The sequence below is a fragment of the Ursus maritimus genome (assembly GCF_017311325.1).
Source record: "Ursus maritimus isolate PB19 chromosome X unlocalized genomic scaffold, ASM1731132v1 scaffold_X1, whole genome shotgun sequence".
In the NCBI taxonomy this organism is placed as follows: domain Eukaryota; kingdom Metazoa; phylum Chordata; class Mammalia; order Carnivora; family Ursidae; genus Ursus; species Ursus maritimus.
In genome coordinates this window covers 111,115,655-111,131,152 of record NW_024423319.1, presented here as the reverse complement: position 1 = coordinate 111,131,152, position 15,498 = coordinate 111,115,655, and the positions used below count along the sequence as shown (strand labels likewise).

Sequence of the window (15,498 nt, the reverse complement as noted above, 5' to 3'; positions counted from 1 at the left end):
AGCTAAATGAAACAGAGATAAGTAATATGCCTGATAGAGAATTTAAAGTAACTGTCATAAAAATTCTCACTGGACTTGAGAAAAGAGTGCAGGACCTCAGTGAGACCTTCAACAAAGAGAAAGGAAACATAAAAAAGAACCAATCATAGATGAAGAACTCAATAACTGAAATTAAAAATACACTAGACAGAATAAATGGTAGACTAGAGAAAGCAGAACGGGTCAGTGATGTGGAGGATAGGGTAAGGGAAAGCAATCAAGTAGAATGGTAGAGAGAAAAAAGAATAAAAAATGAAAATAGATTAAGGGCACTCAGTGACACCATCAAGCCTAATAATATTAACATTAGAGGGGTCCCAGAAGGAGAAGAGAGAAAAGGGGGCAGAAAATTTATTTGAAGAAATAATAGCTGAAAAATTCCCAAGCCTAGGGAAGAAAGCAGAAATCCAGATCCAAGAGGCACAGAGAGCCCCCAACAAAATCAACCCAAGGAGGTCCACACCAAGACACATAGTAATTAAAATGGTAAAAAGTAGTGATGAAAAGAGAATTTTAAAAACAGCAAGAGAAAAGAAAACAGTTACATACAAGGGAAATCCCAAAAAGTTATCAGCTGATTTTTCAGCAGGAACTCTGTAGGTCAGAAGAGAGTGGCATGGTATATTCAAAGTGCTGAAAGAAAAAAACCTGCAGCCAAAAATACTCTGTCCAGCAAGGCTATCATTCAGACTAAAAGGAGAGACAGAGTTTCCCAGACAAACGAAAGTTAAAGGAAACCATGACCACTAAACCAGCCCTATAAGAAATGTCAAAGGGAACTCTAGAGTGAAAACAAAAGACCATAAGAGTAAGAAAAGTAGGAAGCACAAAAGTAGTAAAAATAAGTATATCTATAAAAATCAGTCAAGGGATTCACAAAATAAAAAGACATGAAGTATGATACCATATACCCAAAATGTGGGGGGGAGGAGAGTAAAGAATGGGTTCAAACTTAGGTGACTATCAATTCAATACAGAGTGCTATATGCAGAAGATGTATGCAAACCTAATGGTAACCACAAATGAAAAACCAGTAAGAGATATGTAAAAAATAAAGACAAAAGAATCTAAGAATATTACTAAAGAAAGCCAACAAACCATGCATGAAGACAGCATGAAAGGAGAGGAGAAGAACTACAAAAATGTAAAACAAAGTAACAAAATTACAATAAGCACACACCTGTCAGTAATTACTTTGAATGTGAATGGACTAAATGCTCCAATCAAAAGACATAGGGTGATGGAATGGATAAAAAAGCAAGACCATCTATACACTGCCTACAAGAGACTCATTTCAGACCTAAACCCATATGTAGATTGAAAGTGAAGGGATGGAAAAGAATTTATCATACAAGTGGAAGTGAAAAGAAAGCCAGGGTAGCAATACTAGTATTGGACAAAATAGACTTTAAAACAAAGACCATAACAAGAGGCAAAGAAGGACACTATAAATCATAAAGGGAACCATCCAACAAGAAATAATAATTGTAACTATTTATGCACCCAACATGGGAGCACCCAAATACATAAAGCAGCTAATAACAAACATAAAGCAAGTAATTGATAGTAATACAATAATAGTAAGGGACTTTAACACCGCACTTACATAAATGGAATATCATCCAAACAGAAAACGAACAAGGAAACAGTGGCTTTGAATGACGCATTGGACCAAATGGATCTAACAGATATATTCAGAACATTCCATCCTAAAACAGCAGAATACACATTCTTTTAACTGTACATGGAACATCCTCCAGAATAGATAACATGTTAGGCCACATAACAAGTGTCAACAAATTCAGAGACTGAAGTCATACCATGCATTTTTTCTGACCACAATGCTATGAAACTAGAAATCAACTACAAGAAAAAATCTGGAAAGAATGCAAATATATGAAGGTTAAATAACATGGTACTAACCAATGACTGGGTCAACCAAGAAGTCAAAGAGGAAATAAAAAAATACATGGAGACAAATGAAAATGAAAATACAACAGTACAAAATCTTTGGGATGCAGAAAAAGCTATTCTAAGAGGAAAGTGTTTAGCAATACAGTCCTACATAAAGAAGCAAGAAAAATCTCAAATCAACAACCTAACCTTACACCTAAAAGACTTAGAAAAAGAACAAACAAAACTCAAAACCAGTAGAAGGAAGGAAATAATAAATATTAGAGTGGAAATAAACAAAATAGAAACTAAAAAAAAACCAAAAAACCAAAAAAACAAAACAAAACAGAACATTGTAACCAGGAGCTGGTTCTTTGAAAAGATGAACAAAATTGATAAACCTTTAGCCAGACTCATGAAAAAAAAGCGGGGGAGGGGGGGGAGACTCGAACAAAATCAGAAATAAAGAAGGAGAAATAACAACCAACATCATGGAAATACAAAGGACTAAAAGAGAGTATTATGAAAAAGTATACACCAACAAATTGGACAACCTAAAATAAATAGAAACATATAACCTCCCAAAACGGAATCGGGAAGAAATAGAAAATTGAACGATTGATTACCAGCAATGAAATTGAGTGTGTAATCAAAAAACTCCTAACAGGGGCGCCTGGGTGGCACAGCGGTTAAGCGTCTGCCTTTGGCTCAGGGCGTGATCCCGGCGTTATGGGATCGAGCCCCACATCGGGCTCCTCCGCTGTGAGCCTGCTTCTTCCTCTCCCACTCCCCCTGCTTGTGTTCCCTCTCTCGCTGGCTGTCTCTATCTCTGTCAAATAAATAAATAAAATCTTTAAAAAAAAAAAAAAAACTCCTAACAAATCAAAGTCCAGCATCAGCTGGCTTCACAGGTGAATTCTACCAAACATTTAAAGAAGAGTTAATACCTATTCTTCTCAAACTATTCCAAAAAATAGAAAGGAAGGAAAGCCTCCAAATTTATTCTACAAGTTCAGCATTACCCTGATACCAAAACCAGATAAAGACACTACAAAAAAAGAGAACTACAGGCCAATATCTCTGATTAACATAGATGCAAAAATACTTAACAAAATATTAGGAAACTAAAACAAACAAAAATATTAGGAAACTGAATCCAACATTACATTAAAAAAAAAAAACCATTCACCATGATCAAGTGGGATTTATTCTAGGGATACTCAGTAAATGGCTCACTATTTACAAATCAATCAATATGATCATCTCATTAACAAGAGAAAGGGAAAAAAACCTTACGATCATTTCAATAGATGCAGAAAATGCATTTGACAAACTACAATATCCATTCATGATAAAAACCTTAACAAAGTAGGTTTAGAGGAAACATACCTCAACATAATAAAGGCCATATACGAAAAACCCACAGTTAGCATCATACGCAATGGGAAAAACTGAAAGCTATTCCCCCAAGGTCAGGAACAAGACAAGAATGTCCACTCTCACCACTGTTATTCAATATAGTACTGGAAGTCCTAGCCACAGCAATCGAACAAAAAGAAAGAAAAGGTATCCAAACTGGTAAGGAAGAAGTAAAACTTGCACTATTTATAGACGACATGATACTCTACAGAAAACCTGAAAGACTCCACCAAAAAATTCTAGAACTGATAAGTTAATTCAGTTAGGTTTCAGGATACAAAATCAATATACAGAAATCCACTGCATTTCTATATACTGATAATGAAGTAGCAGAAGGAGAAATTAAGAAAACAGTCCCATTTACAATTGCACCAAAAATAATAAAATCCCTAGGAATAAACTCAACTAAGGAGGTAAAAGAGCTGTACTCTGAAAACTATAAAGCATTAATGAAAGAAATTGAAGATGACACAAAGAAATGGAAAGATATTCTATTCCCGTGGACTGGAAGAACAAGCATTGTTAATATCTATACTACCCAAAGCAATCTACGGATTTAATGAAAATCCCTATCAAACCACCAAAAGCATTTTTTCACAAAACTAGAACAAATAATCCTAAAATTTGTTTAGAATCACAAAAGACCCCAAACAGTCAAAAGCAATCCTGAAAAAGAACAGAACTGGAGGTATCACAATCCCAGATTTCAAGATATGTTACAAAGCTATAATGATCAAAACAGTATGATACTGCCACAAAAGCAGACATAGATCAACAGAACAGAACAGAGAGCCCAGAAATAAACCCACAATTATATGGCCAATTAATCTTCAACAAAAGAAGCAAGAATATGCAATGGGAAAAAGTCTCTTCAACAAATAGTACTGGGAAACTGGGCAGCTACATGTAAAAGAATGAAACTGGACCATTTTCTTAAAGCATATGCAAAAATAAACTCAAAGGGATTATGGACCTAACTATGACCCTGAAGCCATAAATACTGTAGAAGAGAGGACAAGCAATAATTTCTCTGACACCAGCTATAGGAACATTTTTCTAGATTTTGTCTCCTGAGGCAAGGGAAACAAAGGAAAAATAAACTATTGGGCTACATAAAAATAAAAAGCTTCTGCACAGCAAAGGAAACAATCAATGAAACTAAAAGACAAGCTACTGAAGATATTTGTAAATGGCATATCCAATGAAGGGCTTGTATCCAAAATATATAAAGAACTTATATAACTCAATACCAAAAAATAAACAATCCAATTAAAAATGAGCGGAAGACATAAACAGACATTTCTCCAAAGCAGACTTACTGATGGCCAACACAGGAAAAAATGTGCAACATCACTAATTATCAGGGAAATACAAATCAAAACCATAATCACCTTATACTGGTCAGAAGGGCTTAAAATAAAAGATAAGAAATAACAAGTGTTGGCAAAGATGTGGAGAAAAAGAACCCTCGTGCACTTTTGGGAATGCAAACTGGTTCAGTCACTGTGAAAAACAGTATGGAAGTTCCTTTAAAAATTAAAGGGGATCCCTCCTACATTGTTGGTGGGAATGCGAGTTGGTACAGCCACTCTGGAAAACAGTGTGGAGGTCCCTTAAAAAGTTAAAAATTGAGCTACCCTATGATCCAGCCATTGCACTACTGCGTATTTACCCCAAAGATACAGACGTAGTGAAGAGAAGGGCCATATGCACCCCAATGTTCATAGCAGCATTGTCCACAATAGCTAAATCGTGGAAGCAGCTGAGATGCCCTTCAACAGATGACTGGATTAAGAAGTTGTGGTCCATATATACAATGGAATATTACTCAGCTATCAAAAAGAACGACTTCTCAACATTTGCTGCAACATGGACGGCATTGGAGGAGATAATGCTAAGTGAAATAAGTCAAGCAGAGAAAGACAATTATCATATGGTTTCTCTCATCTATGGAACATAAGAACTAGGAAGATCAGTAGGAGAAGAAAGGGATAAAGAAAGGGGGGGTAATCAGAAGGCAGAATGAGGCATGAGAGGCTATGGACTCTGAGAAACTGAGGGCTTCAGAGGGGAGGGGTGGGGGAATGGGATAGGCTGGTGATGGATAGTAAGGAGGGCAAGTATTGCATGGTGCACTGGGTGTTATACGCAACTAATGAATCATCGAACTTTGCATCAAAAAAAAAATTAATAAAAAAATAAAAATTAAATTAGAATTACCACATAATCCAGTAATTCCACTACTGGGTATTTACCCAAAGAATCCAAAAAACACTAGTTCGAAAATATATGCACCCCTATGTTTACTGCAACATTATGTACAATAGCCAAATTATGGAAGCAAGCAATTGTCCATCGATAGACAAGTGGATAAAAAGAGGTGGTATATCTACATTACTCAGCCATAAAAAGAATGAAATCTTGCTGTTTGCAACAATATGGATAGATCTAGAGGGTATAATGTCAAGTAAAATAAATCAGTCAGAGAAAGACAAATATCATATTTCATTCATATGCAGAATTTAAGAAACAAAACAAACGAACAAAGAAAAAAAGAGACAAACCAAAAAACAGACTCTTAACTATAGAGAACAAGCTGATGGTTACCAGAAGGGAGGTGGAGGGGGTGAAACAGGTGATTAAAGAGTGCACTTGTCATGAAGAGCAGCACTGAGTAGTGTATGGAATTGTTGAATCACTATATTGTACACCTGAAACTAATATAACATTGTATGTTAACTATACTGAACTAAAATAAATTTAAATTTAAAAAAATAATAAATAAAAACAGCATGCATAGTAAAAACAAAACAAGATCCATCTATATGGAATATTACACAGCCACAAAAAGGATGGCATCATGCCACTTGAGACAATATGGATAGGCCCACAGGATATTATGCTAAGTGAAATAAGACTAAGAAAGACAATATGATATGATTCCACTCATAATGGAATCTAAAAAAACCAATAAATGAATTAACAAAAAGCAGAATTAGACCTACAAACACAGAGAACAAACTGATGGTTGCCAGAGGGGAGGGCTGTGAGGGGTGGGCAAAATGGGTGAAGGGAGAGGAAGATCCAGGCTTCCAGTTATGGAATGAGTAAGTCATAGGAAAGAGGCAAAGCCCAAATGAGTGTCTATTGTATGCTACCCTTCATGTTTGAGAAAAGGATATAGAAGAGAATATACAGGTATTCACTTATTTGTATAAAAGAAATAGTCTTTTTAAAAAGTCAATTCTGCTATAACACAATATAGTCATCCCTAAATATCTCCACACTATGCAAAAATTCCACAATAAAAACCAGAAGGTTTAAGGGGAACACAGAGTACAACATTCAGTAAACTTCTTCTGTCACACACACACACACACACACACACACACACACACACACACAGATAGGAACCTTAATAAAAAAAGCAGTAACGCACTTACACATTAAATAGTTAAGAAATATAATGCAATAAACATGTCACTTACCTAGAAAAAGCCCTGAAGTTTGCTGGTAGAATGGGGATCAGAACGGCTGTAGCTGTGAATTGGTGCAAAGCGGTGGAAGGTTGTAGCCCCAGGTGTGGATGGGTGTGGCTTCTAAGACACGGGTAAACCAGGGGAACTCAGAGATGTCTGAAGTATGTGCATTTTACGTATTCTTACCAGCTCAGGTCAGCTGGGTGTACACTCTGGGTTCACCTAGAATTTCTCATGCATGAAACTGTCCATAAGCAAACACCAAATTCACGTGAAGCTCAAACTGTCTCTCTAAGATATATCAGTCATGTTGGCACAAACCTGTTTTTTCAAAACAAGCATGACTGCAAAACTGTACAGGAAGGACAAACCTGAAACTAAAGAGATTTACTCAACAGGGAGTAAGTGGGAACAGGCTAGAAAGAATGGGGGATGGGAAGGAGGTAGTAGAATCGAGGAGTGACACTTCTATTTTTGGGGTAGGTCTAACTCCTTAGAAGCCAGGTAATGTTTACATACCAGCCCCCAATAAATAAATAATATGAACCAGAATGTGAGGAGAACCCAAAATGGAAAGCAAACAGTAACAAATAAACCTAACTATATTTCAAATGAATATCATAATCACACTAAAGGAGGTGGGAAAGAAAATAGCTAAGCCTAAGTAACTTTGGAAAGAAGTGTTTTTGTTTTGTTTCATTTTAACCAAGAATATTTACTGATGGATTGATGAATATAATTTTAAATAGAACAATAAGGCACAACCATGGATTCAAACAGTTTTAAAACACCAAAAGAGGGAAAAGTCAGAACTTAGGAACTTTAAAGATTCGTCAAAAGAGCCTCTGAGGTACTGAATAGATAAGTATCAGACAATTCTTCCCTTTTGTACGATTCCTATATTACATCACTTGATCACAAAGCCAGAATGATACTTGTACAGAATTCCTCATTCATTTATACTCCAACCATCCCATCTGGCTGCTCCTCTGCTCCCCATTCTTCTCCCTTTCCTTTGCAGTGATATTCTTTAGCCATTCCCTTCCTAAGGAATTGTGTGCACATCCTCCTTCCAAAGCAAGGAAGCAAACAAGCAAGTGATGAGTCAGGGGAAGTTAGCCTTGGGCAGATATATAAATGAACAGATTTGGACATTAGGATGGCAACTGCCTGATTCAATGAGGTTTTCAAGCTGACTTGGGCAAATAAGCTGCTCTGATTGCTGAAAGGTCTATAATGCCACATCGTGCAGCACCCAATGCCAGATCCCATGTTTCTAAGAGATTAACAGTAACACATGGAGGTAGGTAGTCAATGTAACGAGGCAGCTAATGTGACAATACAGTCAATGCTTTGGACTTCCACTGGGAGTGGACTATAGCTTTACCATAATCATTTGCCAAGTGCAAAAACCTTCAGGATCCTAAGGACGATCTTTAAATCTCTTGGACAGATAAATTAGGCATCTCTGTAACTCTAACCTTTCTACTTGGAAATGTGACGAAAACATCCCAGGGCATGCAACACTGAGGCATAAACCATGCAGCAGAGATGGGAATACAGGAGGCTTTTAGGTGCCCTTGTTCAAAAACCCATGAGAAGGTCCCCAGCATACTGTCAGAGCAGCCACTTGGTGGTGACAGTGCCCCCAAGCTGAGCAAACCTGCAGGCATATGGCTATTTTCTGAAGAACAAGAGTAGCCCTATAGGTACTCCATGCATGGAGTATCAGAGGCCAGACATTGAGGGACTGGGCAAGCCCCCTAGAAGTTTGGCTTGACACCTTCACCTTTTAAGATAAACATCTCCATCCAGCAGCCCTTTGATAACAGAGCAGAGTGCAGGGGACCAAGAGATGGTCATATTCTCTGAGAGAAATGATGATTAAAAGCTCCTGGGGATATAACATCCCAGAGGCTTATTTATGAGCAAAGGTAGATAAAAACTTCCAGACCATAGAACTGCCTTGTTAAGTTAACTATGTATTTAACAGGCATAGCTTGAGGTGCCAGGTAAAACAGAGAGAACTCAGGCATAATAAAAGCAGGAAGACTGAAAGATCGACTGAATGGTATGCTGGGCGACAGAGCAATGGACATATGGAAAGTTTGAGGAGCATGCTGAAATGTGAAGCTGAAGGGAAGGCAGCATGGCTATAGTCTACACGCAGGAAAGTGTGCTTTGGCGGTTCTTGGAAGAGTCCTTCCCCCTCCCTCCCTCAGACAGGATGGACATTCAGCATTCAGCAGCATGACTGGGGGAGTATATTGTAAATGGAGAACAGGGAATGGATACTGAAGAGAAACAGGCTGTGCCATTCTGAATGTCCTCTTTACGTCAATGGCAGGTTTGTTAACAGAGCACATGTGGGGTTGTCCTGCAAGAGCAGTGGATCTTGGCAGAAAGGGGATGATAGGATGGAGGTGGGGCTGGCAGATAGGAAGACTCTCAAGTTCCAGTTTTTAAATACTAGAGAGCAAGGAATAGTCTGGTCTCAGCTTTTAGTCAAGAAATTGGATGCTGACTTCCTGTTCTATGCCCACTTTCTCCAAAACCCAACAAATTTTGCAAAAGATATGGTACCATCCCCATCCTGATCAGCCTCCTGGATGGTCCTGTGATGCTACCCAGTTGTTCATCTGGCATATTCACACCATCCATCATGCATAGCACCTGGACAGCTCATTGCGGGAGATCCTGTCATCTTTATCCAAATCATATAGCCAAAAAGCAAAGTATAGTTCGTTGCTTCAGCTGTTGAATGGTTCTGGTCCATTCTCATCTTGCTCTTTGCACTCTATTCAGTGGGTTGGAAATGAGCCAGTTTTTGTGAATCAATGGAAGTTTACCTGGTCTTCTCTCTGGAAAGAAGGCACAATGAGCCGGCCCCCAGTAGGTTGATGACAAGTTCTAGAATCAGCTGGAAATCTTCCCAGCTGAGGGCCCCATTCTCGCCTTTGTCCAGGCTGGGGAACTGGCTGTACAGGTCAGTGATCTGACTGTGGGAAAAGCTGGTCTCCCTTGATCTCCTCCAGTTCTTCACTCCACAGTAATGTGGAGGCCTGAGGCCCCATCCCCAAGTGGGAGCTCCTGTAGGAGGAGCCATGTCTGAAGCAACGGTGGAAAGCTAAAGACAAAAGGAACTGTACACAAATATCATACTCTAGTTGGGTAAATTTGTTCTTCACAAAGAATGAGCAGAAATTCTGAAACTACTTTATGTGCATGATAGGACTGAGCAAATATGTTGTGGATAATGATAATGAGTTTGTCATTGCTAGAGAAAGGAGTTACAAATAAGGAAAGGGGAAAGTCTAGAATGAATCCTTTGGTGTTGGATTACATCTAAAATATCAGTATAAATTCATATGTATATTCTCAAACACAGAGATATATACATGTATATGCAGACAGATAGGCATAAAATAAATGTGTATACGTGCATGTACAAGTATACAAACATATTTCTTAGCTCTGTCATCTGCAGGGCCTTAGAAGCAATGATACTCTGGTAACATTGAGCACGCCTACTGCTCCACATCTTCTTTCTTTTTAAAAAAAAAGATTTTATTTATTTATTTGACAGAGAGAGAGAGAACACAAGCAGGGGAAGCGGCAGGAAGAGGGCGAAAGAGAAGCAGGCTCCCACTGAGCAGGAGCCTGATGCAGGGCTCAATCCCAGGACTCTGGGATCGCGACCTGAGCTGAAGGCAGACACTTAACCAACTGAGCCACCCAGGTGCCCCACTTACATCTTCTTTCTAAATACCATTCTCTAAAAATATAAAACCAGGGATCTTGAGAAATTTATTCGAGGGCTGGGCCAGGGAAAATGTAAGATAAGTCTAGAATATCTTAAGATGCTGAAAAGCAAGAAAGTGCTCAAAATAATAGGAGGATGTCAAAAGGGTACAGAAGCCAACTTGAAGGAGCTCCCAATAGCTAAATCTGGGACACTTTGAGCAATAAAATAGTGATAGTAATGGATTATAACTCAGAATAAATATCCCTGAGTCTATACTGATATAAGTAAATTGAGATAAATAAATACATGCATGGGGTAGGGTAGCTCTTCCTTACAGAAGAGTTCTAATTAATAAATGTGGAAGTATCAACATAAATTTTAAAAATCACCATTAGCCAAATATGACAGTAACAAGTTTTATGGGCAATAATCATCGATGAATGCTAAAATTAGCTGGGTGAAACTGTGTTGAGAAATAGGATGTCTTGCAGCTTCTCAAACTTTCTCCCACAAGACACTTGTTGATTACAAACAGAAAATAGTAATTTTAGCTGCAGAAAGCTGACAGCCACATCCTAGCCAAGTGATCAAAATTAACATCAGCAGCATTAGGGCACAGCTGTATATGAACCTCCGATAATGCAATGAGATGACATTGCGGGATTTTTGATAAAAATGTGTAACCTCAATCTAATCATAAGAAAATGTCAGACAACCCAAAATTAAGGAATATTCTAGAAAATAATTGGACAGTACTCCAAAAGTGTCATGGTCATTAAAGCAATGATTGAGGGATTACCACAAACTGAAGGACACGAAGGAGATTTGACAACTAAATGCAATGTGGGATCCTGATTGATTCTGGCCAGAAAAGGACATAGTGGGAAAACTGGTAAAAGCCTAAATAAGGTTAATAAATTGGTAAATAGTATTTATCAATGTTAATTTTCTCTTTCAATAAATGTACTATGGTTATGTACGATGTTAACATTAGAAAATGCTGGATAAAGAGTATATGAGAATCTTCTACTATTCTTAATTCCTTGTAAATATTCAATTATTTCAAAATAGAAAGTTAACACACACACACACACACACACACACACAGCCATAAATATTCCACAGTTCCTGGGTTGGGACTTGTACCCCATGCTCATGATAGATATATGGCTTCTGGAAAAAGTAAGTGCAACCAGGACATACTTAGTTTGTAATTCTTTCTTTAAAAGAAAATTAAAAATTCTTTAAAAGCAAAATTCAGCAAAATTTAAAAAAATTTTTAAAAGCAAAATTCAGAAGACCACAGAGAATCTAATCTAAGATAACTAGAAGTTGCTATGGTAAATGACACTTTGTCCTTAGGGCACCTCATGGCACAGTCCCATTTAAGTGTGGAGACAATGTGTCATAGCAGCTCACCCTCATCCTCTGCTGAATGGGATGTCCAGCTCATCTGTTCTCATCAGTAAGGTCCCTTGGTCCAGGCCTAGATGTACCTCGAACACTTGAGACATTTACCCGTTCTTTCCCTGTGCAAGGCTAAGGTAAATTCCCAACAGATTGTAGCAATCTTTCCCAAACAGTCCAGATAGCCACTACTGATTGAGCTGGCACTTGAGCTGAAACATCTCCTTCGCGTCATTCAGCTTGCAGTGCAGTCCATGGGGGACCCTTGAGTCTAAGTCCCTAGCCTAAGATTTCTGAGGTAATTAGGCAATCTGGAAGAAATGGATAAATTCCTAGAAACATATAAACTACCAAAACTGAAACAGGAAGAAACAGAAAACTTGAATAGACCCATAACCAGCAAAGACATTGCATCAGTAATCAGAAATCTCCCAACAAACAAAAGTTCAGGGCCATATGGTTTCCCAGGGGAATTCTACCAAACATATAAAGAAGAGTTAATACCTGTTCCTCTGAAACTGTTCCACAAAATAGAAAGGAAGGAAAGCCTCCAAATTTATTCTACAAGTTCAGCATTACCCTGATACCAAAACCAGATAAAGACACTACAAAAAAAGAGAACTACAGGCCAATATCTCTGATTAACATAGATGCAAAAATACTTAACAAAATATTAGGAAACTAAAACAAACAAAAATATTAGGAAACTGAATCCAACATTACATTAAAAAAAAAAACCATTCACCATGATCAAGTGGGATTTATTCTAGGGATACTCAGTAAATGGCTCACTATTTACAAATCAATCAATATGATCATCTCATTAACAAGAGAAAGGGAAAAAAACCTTACGATCATTTCAATAGATGCAGAAAATGCATTTGACAAACTACAATATCCATTCATGATAAAAACCTTAACAAAGTAGGTTTAGAGGAAACATACCTCAACATAATAAAGGCCATATACGAAAAACCCACAGTTAGCATCATACGCAATGGGAAAAACTGAAAGCTATTCCCCCAAGGTCAGGAACAAGACAAGAATGTCCACTCTCACCACTGTTATTCAATATAGTACTGGAAGTCCTAGCCACAGCAATCGAACAAAAAGAAAGAAAAGGTATCCAAACTGGTAAGGAAGAAGTAAAACTTGCACTATTTATAGACGACATGATACTCTACAGAAAACCTGAAAGACTCCACCAAAAAAATTCTAGAACTGATAAGTTAATTCAGTTAGGTTTCAGGATACAAAATCAATATACAGAAATCCACTGCATTTCTATATACTGATAATGAAGTAGCAGAAGGAGAAATTAAGAAAACAGTCCCATTTACAATTGCACCAAAAATAATAAAATCCCTAGGAATAAACTCAACTAAGGAGGTAAAAGAGCTGTACTCTGAAAACTATAAAGCATTAATGAAAGAAATTGAAGATGACACAAAGAAATGGAAAGATATTCTATTCCCGTGGACTGGAAGAACAAGCATTGTTAATATCTATACTACCCAAAGCAATCTACGGATTTAATGAAAATCCCTATCAAACCACCAAAAGCATTTTTTCACAAAACTAGAACAAATAATCCTAAAATTTGTTTAGAATCACAAAAGACCCCAAACAGTCAAAAGCAATCCTGAAAAAGAACAGAACTGGAGGTATCACAATCCCAGATTTCAAGATATGTTACAAAGCTATAATGATCAAAACAGTATGATACTGCCACAAAAGCAGACATAGATCAACAGAACAGAACAGAGAGCCCAGAAATAAACCCACAATTATATGGCCAATTAATCTTCAACAAAAGAAGCAAGAATATGCAATGGGAAAAAGTCTCTTCAACAAATAGTACTGGGAAACTGGGCAGCTACATGTAAAAGAATGAAACTGGACCATTTTCTTAAAGCATATGCAAAAATAAACTCAGGGATTATGGACCCAACTATGACCCTGAAGCCATAAATACTGTAGAAGAGAGGACAGGCAATAATTTCTCTGACACCAGCTATAGGAACATTTTTCTAGATTTTGTCTCCTGAGGCAAGGGAAACAAAGGAAAAATAAACTATTGGGCTACATAAAAATAAAAAGCTTCTGCACAGCAAAGGAAACAATCAATGAAACTAAAAGACAAGCTACTGAAGATATTTGTAAATGGCATATCCAATGAAGGGCTTGTATCCAAAATATATAAAGAACTTATATAACTCAATACCAAAAAATAAACAATCCAATTAAAAATGAGCGGAAGACATAAACAGACATTTCTCCAAAGCAGACTTACTGATGGCCAACACAGGAAAAAATGTGCAACATCACTAATTATCAGGGAAATACAAATCAAAACCATAATCACCTTATACTGGTCAGAAGGGCTTAAAATAAAAGATAAGAAATAACAAGTGTTGGCAAAGATGTGGAGAAAAAGAACCCTCGTGCACTTTTGGGAATGCAAACTGGTTCAGTCACTGTGAAAAACAGTATGGAAGTTCCTTTAAAAATTAAAGGGGATCCCTCCTACATTGTTGGTGGGAATGCGAGTTGGTACAGCCACTCTGGAAAACAGTGTGGAGGTCCCTTAAAAAGTTAAAAATTGAGCTACCCTATGATCCAGCCATTGCACTACTGCGTATTTACCCCAAAGATACAGACGTAAGTGAAGAGGGGCCATATGCACCCCAATGTTCATAGCAGCATTGTCCACAATAGCTAAATCGTGGAAGCAGCTGAGATGCCCTTCAACAGATGACTGGATTAAGAAGTTGTGGTCCATATATACAATGGAATATTACTCAGCTATCAAAAAGAACGACTTCTCAACATTTGCTGCAACATGGACGGCATTGGAGGAGATAATGCTAAGTGAAATAAGTCAAGCAGAGAAAGACAATTATCATATGGTTTCTCTCATCTATGGAACATAAGAACTAGGAAGATCAGTAGGAGAAGAAAGGGATAAAGAAAGGGGGGGTAATCAGAAGGCAGAATGAGGCATGAGAGGCTATGGACTCTGAGAAACTGAGGGCTTCAGAGGGGAGGGGGGTGGGGGAATGGGATAGGCTGGTGATGGATAGTAAGGAGGGCAAGTATTGCATGGTGCACTGGGTGTTATACGCAACTAATGAATCATCGAACTTTGCATCAAAAAAAAATTAATAAAAAAAATAAAAAAATTAAATTAGAATTACCACATAATCCAGTAATTCCACTACTGGGTATTTACCCAAAGAATCCAAAAACACTAGTTCGAAAAAATATATGCACCCCTATGTTTACTGCAACATTATGTACAATAGCCAAATTATGGAAGCAAGCAATTGTCCATCGATAGACAAGTGGATAAAAAAGAGGTGGTATATCTACATTACTCAGCCATAAAAAAGAATGAAATCTTGCTGTTTGCAACAATATGGATAGATCTAGAGGGTATAATGTCAAGTAAAATAAATCAGTCAGAGAAAGACAAATATCATATTTCATTCATATGCAGAATTTAAGAAACAAAAC

At 37.5% G+C, this 15,498-nt stretch overlaps 1 protein-coding gene and 1 pseudogene across 2 annotated transcripts in view; one reads left to right on the top strand and one right to left on the bottom strand.

The window, feature by feature from the left end:
* The window catches only part of NHS (NHS actin remodeling regulator), a 356,148-nt gene that overhangs the window by 308,192 nt on the left and 32,458 nt on the right, over positions 1 to 15,498 (top strand). The window lies entirely within an intron of this gene.
* LOC103668155 lies at positions 9,332 to 9,994 on the bottom strand (annotated as a pseudogene).